Source organism: Salvia miltiorrhiza, chromosome 5, assembly GCF_028751815.1.
Source record: "Salvia miltiorrhiza cultivar Shanhuang (shh) chromosome 5, IMPLAD_Smil_shh, whole genome shotgun sequence".
Classification (NCBI taxonomy): domain Eukaryota; kingdom Viridiplantae; phylum Streptophyta; class Magnoliopsida; order Lamiales; family Lamiaceae; genus Salvia; species Salvia miltiorrhiza.
Genome location: NC_080391.1, coordinates 37756504 through 37768045, shown reverse-complemented (window position 1 = coordinate 37768045; position 11542 = coordinate 37756504). Strand labels below are relative to the sequence as shown.

The window sequence follows — 11542 nt, the reverse complement described above, 5'->3', positions numbered from 1 at the left end:
AAGAAGAAGTGTCCCTGGAACCAGATTTGAGCTATGAAGAGAGACCTGATGCTATTCTGGACCGGAAGATCCAACAATTGAGGAACAAGTCGATTCCTTTGGTGAAGATCCAATGGAGACATCACGGTCAAGAAGAATCAACATGGGAACTTGAAGAGAAGATGAAAGAGAAGTATCCAGAGCTTTTTCCCGAAGGTGAATAACTCAAATTTCGGGACGAAATTTTTTTTAAGGGGGGTAGGATGTAACACCCCGTACTTTTCCTATGATGTGAGATAGTGTCTTAACACTACTGAGAGAACTGAGATGTCGAGATGCGAGACTTTTTTTTTTATGATTAGATAAGACGGATTGTCTTTAAATAGAGATACGAGTGACTAAACCGAGGATAGAGTTAGAATGATGAGATTCGAGAAATGAGCTGAGATAGAGATGCTGATTGAATTGAGTTGAGATTTTATTTCCGATTACCGGGAATAAATTTACCAGATACTGAGTTATCAGAGTTTGACTGACCTATTAAAGAGAATAGGTATAATGAGTCTGACCTAGAGTCAAGGAAGAAAGAGCGAGAACCTTGATGAAAAGAGTCGGTCCGAGAGATGTCTAGTTTGTTTGCTTTGCCGACTGCTTTAATGTGACATTATGTGAATTTACGTGACTGATCGATTATGTGATTTTCGTGATGTGTGTCACTGTGACCGAGTTATTATGATTTTTATTCGAGACCTTAGCATTCGAAATTTTGATTGAGTTTCCAAAGCAAGTATGGTTTATTTTTATCGAGAAATCGAATGATGCCGGTTTATGAAAATTTTTCCGGGCATATATTTTTTTTTTAAATTATTTTTCCTACGAAGAGGAGTATTATAATTGAGTGAGTGCACTAATAATAGTGCTATGATCATTATTTTGGTCACATGAATAATTATACTATGGTATTTTATTAATGAGTGACTTTACCATAGTTTTGTGATTTTTATTTAATCACCCTTCACACTTTATTTAATTTCCCATACCATATGTTATATGTCTCAATTTTGCTAAGTATGGAATTGAGAGAGTAGAGATTGAGAGTATAGAGAATGAGAGAGTAGAGATGAGAGTGTAGAGATTAGAGAGAGATTAGAGAGAGAGAGAGAAAAGATTAGAGAGAGAGGAGCATTAATTAGCAAATATTTCATAAGATATGCAAGATCAAATTCAATCTTGCAAAAGCCAAACCTCTCTCTCCCTCACTAAATTTTCGGCCACCCCTCTCTCCCTCACTACAATTTTCGCCCAACACACATACATACACTCATCTTCTTCACCTCACACTTCCACCATTTTCCTCCATTAGAGCAAACCTTCGAAGCTTCCAACAAAACTACCAAACACCTCACATCACTCTAAAACTTTCCCTAAACACTATCTATCCTAAATTGATCAAGAGAATCCTTGAAGAAGAAGCTCCAAAGTAGAGTGAGAAAGTGAGAATTTTTGGTAAGAACTTGGGTAAGTAACCATGTTTTCCTTAAAATCTTGTTTGGAAGATGTTATGTAAGTGTATTCTTGAAGGATGAGCAAGAAAATCACCCCTCCCTTTTCTTTCCCAAATTTTCGAAAAAAGGGTCTTCACCCCTTTCAAAATTTTTCTTTTTCTTTTCTTGTTTGGGGGTGAAAAATGAGAGTTATGTGATGTGTATTGATGTTTGATATATGTTGTGAAATATGTGTCGTGAGATGTGAAATCTTTGATGGAAGTTAGTTTACCCCAAAAATGGTAACTTTTGAGTTAATGAGTTAAATGATGAATTGATGATATAAATGAGTCTATGAGGTGTAGATGATGATGATTGATGGATTAATTTAAGTATATGATGTCAATTGGAGTTTTGATGTGGGTTAGTTTATTAAAATTTAGGGATATGTGTATATATGCCCTTATTTGTGAATTGATGGTTTTGATGTAAGATTAATTGGTTAAAAATAAAAGATCTATGAGTAGATTAAAGATTTGTATGTGTTTGTAAAAATTTCAAAGAGTTAGTTAGTAAAAATTAGGACTTTTTAGTCTATGTGTTATTTAAGTGTTTTTGCTTGGGATATATGTTTTTAAGCATGATAGTAGTGTCTTTGTATTTTTGATTAAGTCTATTGTAGGCTAAATAAAATTTTGGCTAAGTTTAGTTTGTACGATTTTTGAGTTTTTATATGATGTGAGTTTGATGCTTTATAAAATGAGGTTTATTTGCTCTATGATCATTTTGAGAATTTTTATCCATGTTTTGCTAAGAGTTTTATGTTGATACATGGATTTTCATAAAAATGTAATAAATATAGTTTTTATGATAAAAAGAGAGTAAATATGAGAATAATGAGTTATATGATGTAAATGATCATATTTGAGTATTTGAGAAATTTCGAGCATGAAATTGAGAAGGAATTTGTTAGATATGTTCGTTGAAGTGTTTTCTATGAGATTTGAGTGGATGATGAAAGAAAAGAGTCGAGATTGAGTATTACGAGTATTTTGATGTATTTGAATGTTTTTAAGTGCTTTAAGTGCTTAAAATGAGTTTTAATGTGTTTGCTTGGTATAAATGTTGAGTTGAGCATGTTTGCTTGTGTGTATGTTTCGGAGTCGTTTTTCACGACCCACTGACCTACTGTTTTCGAGGGGTTCTTGATATCCAAACGCCCTGAAAATTTTATGGTAGGTATATTTGAGAGTTTTGAGCACACGGGTAAAATTTCAAGTCATTTGGACTTCGTTTGCTATTTTTATAAAATGTAATACTAAAACTGCTACGTTCTGCCGAATTGTTCGGTGAGTAGCCAATAGAGTCATCGTTTCCAGTAGCTTTCCTTAGCATTCTGGAACCCAAATTTTTATGGTTGAGACCTGAGTGTCCTGGCTAAGTACCCACAAAATTTCAGACCGTTTTGACAACGTTTACTATTTTTCAAAAATCAAACTTTTCGGTTGCTAAAAACTGCCGAATATGGTAGACTGTAGTAAAACAGTCATATCTCCTAAAATACTTGGAGTTTTTGATCCTACTTTTTTTTAAATAAAACTAGACTCGAAGAGGTTTCTTTTGGTATGAGTTACGACCCCAGGAGAGGTCTGTACAGAGTCTGGTGAGGTTTTAAAGTTGAGTCAGTGCAGTGTAAAGCTTGTTTTCGACTTGTCTATGTGTGTTTTAATATGCCTAAGTGTTTATACTTGTTTATGTGCTTGTTTGCTATAAGTTTGAGTCGAGTTGAGAGTTAAGTCGAAAATTGGACGTGTGAATCCTTAGAAGCCAAGTATACCTAGGGATTGAGTTTTAACGGGTAAATAGATGTTGAGTGAGAAGTTAGAGTAAAGAAGAAATTGGATTTAGAATTTGAGTTTCTGACTAAGGTTTGTTTTATCACATGAACCTTCGATGACGATGACGATGTGATGATGACATATGAAGGCCCGAGCGAGACGAAGAAGTAAGTTGCCTGATTTCTTTCCAGAATAAGCGAAGGACTTCAGGTGGGCAATATTTTGAGTATACAAATATTATCCGAGCTTTCTAAAATGATTTAATGATATAATGATGTTATGAGATTAACAAATGTTTTGAGATAAATGATATTTGAGAACTGTTTGACTTGCCAATTTTTGATGTTGAGCTTGTGTGTTACCCTCTACTGATGAGACGAATTCGGTCCTGCCACAAGCGGGATTTTGTGCACAGAGGTGACTGTGAGCCGTCTTCGGGTCGGCCGGTCACGGTACTTGAGAGGGAGGCCTACTTCTCAGTACCTTAATTATGATGATGAGTTGTAGATGCGGTACATACATGACGTATACTTTGTCTGCAGACACTTATTTATGATGTTGATTATGAAAACTGCATGCACAGATTCTTTTAATGCTAATTTATTTCTGTGTGTTGCTGAGATATGGCAAGCTTCAAACCTATAGCTCTAAGAGCACTTTTCTTGTTTTTCGGCATTTGTCCACTGAGTATTATGTACTCACGCCCTGCATGTATTTCTAAATGTGCAGGCTAAGCTGGGAGTGAGATTGGACTGGTGCTGATGGGGGAGAGTTTCAAATGATGTAAATTAAATTACTATTTTGCCTCTATGATAATAGAGTCTTGATGTTTGAATTACTTAGTTTCTTTTGAGATCAAGCAATACACTCACGGTTATGTGTCTTCATACATATAATCGGTTCGCCTTTTGCTGCGACACTCTGCAAATTATGCTTCCTTATGAAAAATGAACTATACGCGTTTTGTTTTTGTTTGTGAAATTCCTAATAATTAAAAAGTTATGACAATGTTGACGATTTTACCCTTGGGCTAATTTTATAAGATTTTCCTTAGCATGTTTTGACGTGAGCTTCCGCATGACGTTCACCTAGTTCTTCTTATCTTTTATTCTTTAAAAATAGTCGTATCGATACTCGTACCCCACTATTACTAGTGTCGGGTTTTCGGGCTGCGACAATCATTGATCCATCCATGAATCTTGGTAGATACAATGCACACTACAAGAAAATGCAGCTTTAACGATCGAATTTTCGGTCGTTAAGCCCGAAAATTCGATCGTTAAACTCATTGATCCATCTGGATCATTGAATCCCGTATTTTACCTTGCTATTCATAGTATCGAGATACTATTGAGAGCACTGAGAGTTTTGCACTAGCTTATTAAGGATGAGAGGAAGTTATCGATAGACAGAGATGTGAGTAATTTAGAAGCTGATGATGGAACCAGCGAATGAATCACTTCGTTAGATTGAGAAAGAGATTAGAATTAAGATAGAGATGTTGATTGAGAGAAAGAGTTTAGATGTCGCAGCCCGATATAGCCAGTGATAGCGTATACCAAGTATCGTACGACTAATAAAAATAATCATGAAAGAAATAGAATTTATGTCTTGCTTTAGCGGAAGCATTTGCAACTATACTCTTTTTCAAGAAAGACTTTAAGACTTAATTAAATTACTTGCTTGGTAAAACATAATTCGAGACTTCGCAAAGTTTGAGAGTATTTTCCCTTATGGGATATTACAGGCAACAGCAAATTAAATAAAGAGATTCATCAGAGTTGTGCAGCGATGCGTTACTATATGTGTGAAGACATATAGCAGGGAGTTTAATAACTTATAGAGTCATAGCAATAAGATAAGCATGAGACATAGAAGGACACGGTCAACTGACAATTCCAACAGCCTTCACCCATCCTCGCGCCAAGCCAGACCTGCACATTTAGAAATACATGCAGGGCTGAGTACCAAAAAGCACTCAGTGGACTCATGCCGGAAATAATTGAAATCTTGCTCTTAGAGCTATATGTCAATCTTGCCCTTTTCAATGCATCAACAGGATTTAACTGAGATTAAAAATACCTGTTCATGTTTTTCTGTCATAAACTCATTTGCATCATCATAATAATATCATTAGTCTGCAGACATTATATTCACGGTATGTGCCAACTATGAGAACTCATATACATATATATACTAGGTGAAGAGAAGGAGGCCTCCTTCAAATCACCGTGACCGGCCGACTAGAGACGGCTCACGATCACCTCTTGTGCACATAACCTTTACTGTCATCTGGATCAGTTAAAGGCCGATATCTTGCTTCATGAACTTAGTCATGTCTTTCATAAGGCAACATACCATACTTCTTTCTCATCAATAATAAATATGGCAAGATGACAATTTTCATAATATGCATCAGTAATGCTTCAACATGCTTCATTTTCATAATATGCATCAATAATGCTTCATCACGCTTTATTTTCATAATACTTTGCATTTGAACTCATTATCATGGTAGCTAACCATAATAGAGTTAGAATAAAGCCCACCTGTCTCAGGAGTCGATGACACAACGCTCGGGGTCGTACTAACGCCGGCTGTCACTCGAACCTTTAGTGGCGCACGTGGTTTAGATTGCCATGTGACAAAATAAACTCTAGTTAGAATCTCATCTAACTCATATCTCATACTTAAGCTTATACTTTCATCATGTGCTTAATCTCATCTTATAACTTCTCCACTATTTACCCAACTGGACTTCCCAATATAATCAGATATCTTATCCAATTAAAGGGCTCTCAATCCTAGGCAAATAGCATTCAAAAATCACTTAATCATACATGCTTCAAAATAATCACTTATTTCACATAATATGCATATAACTTATCTTAATAATCAAATGACTTAAAAGTCATTATATGAACTTGAAATCTTTTTCTCTGTGGGGAAAATCCCAAATATTCATATAAGCCTTGAAATTTTTTTATAAAACTTTCTAGTAGCATTTTTATGCCATATATGTTGTATAATTCCACCAAAACCCTTTAAAAATTCTTAACACAAAATCAAAGTAAAATTTTCGGACCTTCCAGTTTACCATTCTGTTCTGTCTCGACTTTAATGAATAAACTGCTTTAACTCAGGAATCTCCTGGATTCGAGACTTATACCGATGAAAACCTCTTTGAGTCTCGTTTCGTTTAAAAAAAAGTAGACTGAAAAACTCCAAGTGGTTTAAGAGATATGGGTGTTTTCCCACAGTCTACCAGATTCGGCAGTTTGGCACGACTGGAAGCTAGGATTTTTAAAAATTAGCAAACGTTGTCCAAATGCTTTGAAATTTTACATGAGTCTGTATAACACTTGTATCTTTCTCCCATAAAAATTTGGGAGGCTGAATGTTTTTTAAAGTTACTGAAAAGTGTGACTCCACAGACTGCCCTTCAAACTTTCCGGTGGAAATGCGCAGTAAACGTTTTATATTTTAAAAAGGTAGTAAACCAAGTCCAAATGACTTGAAATTTTACCAGTGCTTACAAGACTCATATATGTACACACCATAAAATTTTGAAGATTTTGGGACGAGGGAAACCTCGTCGATTCATCAGTCCAGAACGTAAGAAAATTCCCGAAATGGTCGAATTTATAACATATACACATATCATCATAGATTCATGCTTTCACCATCATTCTCATGCATTTTCTTACTAAGAACTTATCATGCTTCACTAATCATAACATATAGCCCTTTCAAGGGTTCTCAAGAAACATATCTCTTCCTCTCATGTATCTAACATGGAGAGGTGTATGAGCACATGAAGGTAGTGGAAAGTTGAAAGAATTCATCATGCTCTCTTTTATCAAAATTTTCGAGAATTACAAGAGTAGAGAGGGGACTATCATGCTTCAATATACATCAATATACATGCTTATATATCAAGGAAAATATATATATATATATATATATATAACATGAGAGGAGAATTGAGGTTGCTACCAACAAGATCAATGGAGGTGGAGTAGAGGATGATGCGTCGGCCTCTTGGAGCTTGTGCTTGAAGATTGAAGCACACTTAATAGCTTGGTGTGAGGGTAGCACTTTTGGCTTCCTTAATCCTTTCCAAAAATGGTGAAACAAGGAGAGAAGTGTGGTGGAGTGAGGAGGGGAGGGGGCTGCCGAAGGGAGTAGAAAAGGAGAGAGGGGAGCTTGCTTTGATGAGCTTTGATGAGATGATGTGATGGAGAGATTGCTTCATTCAATGTGTATCTTGCAATTAAATGGGATGATAAATGGTGAGTATGTCACCCTCTTAATGGTGCAGGAGAATGAGAAGAGAGAAGGAGAGAAGAGAAGAGAGAGAGAGCCGAGTATGAGGGGGGAGAGGGAGAGATTTGCATGTGCATGTGTGATCTTTCCATTAATGCCCAATCTTGTAGTAAATGAAGGAGTAATGGTTGAGGATGTCATGTTTTTAATTGTGCAGGAGAGTGAGAGGAGGGAGATCGAGCAAGGGGGGAAGAAAGAGAAGCTTGTGCATGTGTTGTGAGAGCTTAAAAATGGGGATTATGTTTGGCTAACTAGGTTAGCCTTTTAGGGCCTTACTATGCTTGCATGTGTGCTACATTTATGGGGGAGGAGAATGAAGTAATGAGGGAGAGAAAGGAGGGAGTGCGTGAGGGGGAGAGTAAGACCGAGAGAAAGAGTGAGAGAGATTGAGAGAGGTCGAGAGGTAGAGAGAGTGAGAGAGAGTGAGAGAGTGAGAGAGATCGAGAGATAGAGAGAGTGAGAGAGATCGAGAGATAGAGAGAGTGAGAGAGATCTAAAAAAATATATACATATATGCTTGAATACTTTACATCACTAATTTAGTGTGTAGGAATATATCCCACGGAAATATTTTTATTTTCGTGTGGGAAAAACTTATCTCAATTATGATATTACAATATCATAATAACAATGCATCAAAATCATATGTGAATATTCTACCACGTAAAATATTTAAATCACATAGACAATTCAATAAAATATAGGGCGAAGATAGGTTTCTCTATAAGAGAGTTTATATGACCCGAGAAAGATAATATCGCCTTTTATAATTCTCAAAAATAATTCTTATCTCATTTATTCGCCCACGTGCAATTCCTCTGGCTACTATTTAAACTCAATTTAAATACGAGCTAGGGCACAAATAGCTTCTCAAAATACGGGGTGTTACATTAGAATTAAGTTAGAGAGGCTGATTGAATTGAGTTGAGATAGAGATGCTAGAGATAGAGTCGAGGTAGTGAATGAGAGTCACTATAGAGAAGAGTTAGTTCGAGTGATGATTGGATTGACGATGAATGTTGTTCGACCAATGACACCGTCCGGGAGCCTCACAATACGTACACTAAAGGTGATATATCAATTTAGTATCAAACTATTATAACGTTCTCATAATGACCATAACATGGCATACAAAGCCTCAGGTTTTTAAAGCACATATATAATACATAATACCCGAATTCAATCACCGTACATATATGAAGACCGTAGACATGCATGGATTGATAATATACATACATCATGTTCTGTAAGAAAAAGACTTTTTTTTTAATTAAAAACTATTTTTATAACTGTAACAACAAATTTTTGTATTTCAATTTAAGAAAATACAAAAGCGCGTTACAAAGATAATTTGATAGAATTTGATAGAGTTTTGCGGGTTGCAATCTCTAGTTGTTCCTCTGATTCTTCTCTTCCATTTGATTCTCGAACAATCTCGAAGGTTCTTTAAATATTTGATTTGATGACGATAAATCCAAAGGGCTTCAAGCCATGATTTTGAATTGCACGTCGAAGTTGATTTGATTTGGAGAAGAACGTCCTTAGAATTTTGTAAGAACGCCTTGAAGCTTTCGATCTTGAAGATTTGAATGCTTGATTATTTGAAGATTTGAAGGTTTGATCACTTGAAGATTTGAAGATCTTAATCACTTGAAGATTTGAAGGCTTGATTACTTGAAGCTTTGAAAATCTTGAATTCTTGAACTCTTGAAGCTTTGAAGATCTTGATCACTTGAAGATTTGAAGGTTTTGAATTCTTGAACTCTTGAAGCTTTGAAGGTCTTGAATTCTTGAACTCTTGAAGCTTTGATGGAATTCTTCTAGCTCTCCAATTCTCTTTCACTCTAACTTTGCACTACTCCAAGATGTCATTTATGAGATCTCAACACCCCTATTTATAGATGTAGGAGGTGGGCCTCATGGGCCTTATAGGCTTTGGGCCTCCATGCATGGGCCTTAGGGCTTTAGGTGTCCATGAGCCCATTAATTCATTTATATTAAATATTAATTATATATTTATTTAATTTAGGAATAAAATTCCTTTTAATATAATAGAAAATATAATTGAATATTTAATTTATGAATTTACACGTGGCATGATTTAATTCAACGATAAATTTAATTGTCTACAATAACATAGGTATAGACATGATTTCTAAAGGTAAGCTTAGTATGAAAAATATTAATAGAACATGATTATATGCATATGTATTATAGGGAAGTATAAAGTCTTACATGGAATTCCGTGGGTTGGATCGGAAGATAAAGAGTTTAGCCAGACATGTTGTTAAAAGGAGAAGAGTATTTATTTATTTTCAATGTGTCCTTCGACTATACAGAGCAGCCCTTTATATAGGGGTTGCTAGAAGGAAACTAAGTTACGTCTTCTCTATTTTGCTTGACACGTACAGTTTCATGCAGGTGCATGAAAGCACAGGTGGAACCTCCAAGAGCTAGGACGTACAACAGTAATACAGGATGCATGACACGTACAAATTAAAGCTATGACACGTGCAAAGTTTCTAGGATGTCTGTGATGTTGAGCACGTGGCTTGTTGATTTACCAACTCATCTTCATCATTGGAAGACCATGACAGCTGGATGTTTTGGAAGTATTCCAATATGTCTGCTTCTTCTTTGGTGATATTAGGCATTTTGGCAGTATCCGACTTCTTTATTGCATTCGGCTCCTTGGCTGGCGTGTGAACGGTGGCAGCTCCTGGATTGGCCACGTCTTCTTCTTTTGGATGAAATACAAATGAGGTGTACACCAACTTATGTTGGGTATCCGCGGGGGTGGTATTATTAATGATGCAAATATGATCATATAGCTTATTTTGTAGTGCAGCATCATGTTAGATTGATCTAGAAACAGTCTTCCATTTAGTCCACAAGGTGATGCATGCCATGGAGGCCCAAGTTACGTTGCATATGTGGGCTGATTTAATAGAGTCTTTTATTTTGTTTTATCTTATAATTTTCGTGGGTTATGTTAGGGTGGCTGAAATTAGGCCTTAGTTGAGTCAATTTTGAGTTTTATACCTTGTTTTGACTAAGGATATGTTTCCTTATTAGATTAGGAGTTATTTTCCATGTTTATTCTCCTAGTTTGGTTAGGTTTTCACATACCTTATTTGTAGTCTTTATGATGGACGAAAATTAGGGTGTCTTTTGCTTGTTAGTCAAGTTAGGTTTAGTCTTTACTTTGCCTATATATAAGGCTTTGTGTTGGACGAAATTTACAGCATACTTTTATCAATAAACTTGTGAGTTTTATTTCTCTCTTGAGAATTCCGAATTCCTCTTGATTGTTCCAAGACGAATTCATTTATCGACGTAACGGCGAGTCAACCAACCCTCGTCGGGTGTCATTCAGCGTCCCCGAGTTGCTGCGTCAACTTCACGTTGGGGTATATAGGGCATTCAGTCGCCTATATCATTCCGTGGGTTAGATTCAGAGGTTTTGGGATTTCCATCCTTTCCGTTCAAGTTCAATCTTCCGCGTGCGTTGTGTTCGATCGATCGGCAAGGATCGTATCATCTGGTATCAGTATCCAGGTTTCGTAAGGGTCGAAATTATCCAGTGTTTTGTCTTTCTGTTTGGGTCTTTACGTTCTTGAGAGAGTATGAGTGTGAGTTCAGCAACTCACGGCCATCCGGCAGTTTTTGATGGTTGCAATCGAGATACGAAGTGTCGTACATGTCAGGGATTCGGACCCCATGAGAGTGAGCAGTGGGAGACTCTCTTTCACACGAGAGTTCTTGTCCACGACAAGTTGTGCAGTGTGATCATTGATGGAGAAAGTTGCACGAATGTGGCGAGTAGATACATGGTGGAGAAATCGGGGCTGACCGAGGTGCAAGACCCCAAGCCGTATCGTTTGCAATGGCTGAATGAGACCGGCGTCGTCGAGG

General features: G+C 36.4%; 2 long non-coding RNA genes across 2 annotated transcripts; one reads left to right on the top strand and one right to left on the bottom strand.

Moving 5' to 3' along the window:
• The first annotated feature begins 3161 nt into the window (after nucleotides 1-3161).
• On the top strand, nucleotides 3162-4225 carry LOC131024312 (uncharacterized). The gene is made up of 2 exons (XR_009101757.1): nucleotides 3162-3511; nucleotides 4031-4225. It is a non-coding gene; the product is annotated as an uncharacterized LOC131024312 (long non-coding RNA).
• Nucleotides 4226-4958: 733 nt separating this feature from the next.
• Nucleotides 4959-7921, bottom strand: LOC131024311 (uncharacterized). The gene is made up of 3 exons (XR_009101756.1): nucleotides 7298-7921; nucleotides 5851-5911; nucleotides 4959-5235 (listed from the first exon to the last, which is right to left on the bottom strand). It is a non-coding gene; the product is annotated as an uncharacterized LOC131024311 (long non-coding RNA).
• Between the last annotated feature and the right edge of the window lie 3621 nt (nucleotides 7922-11542).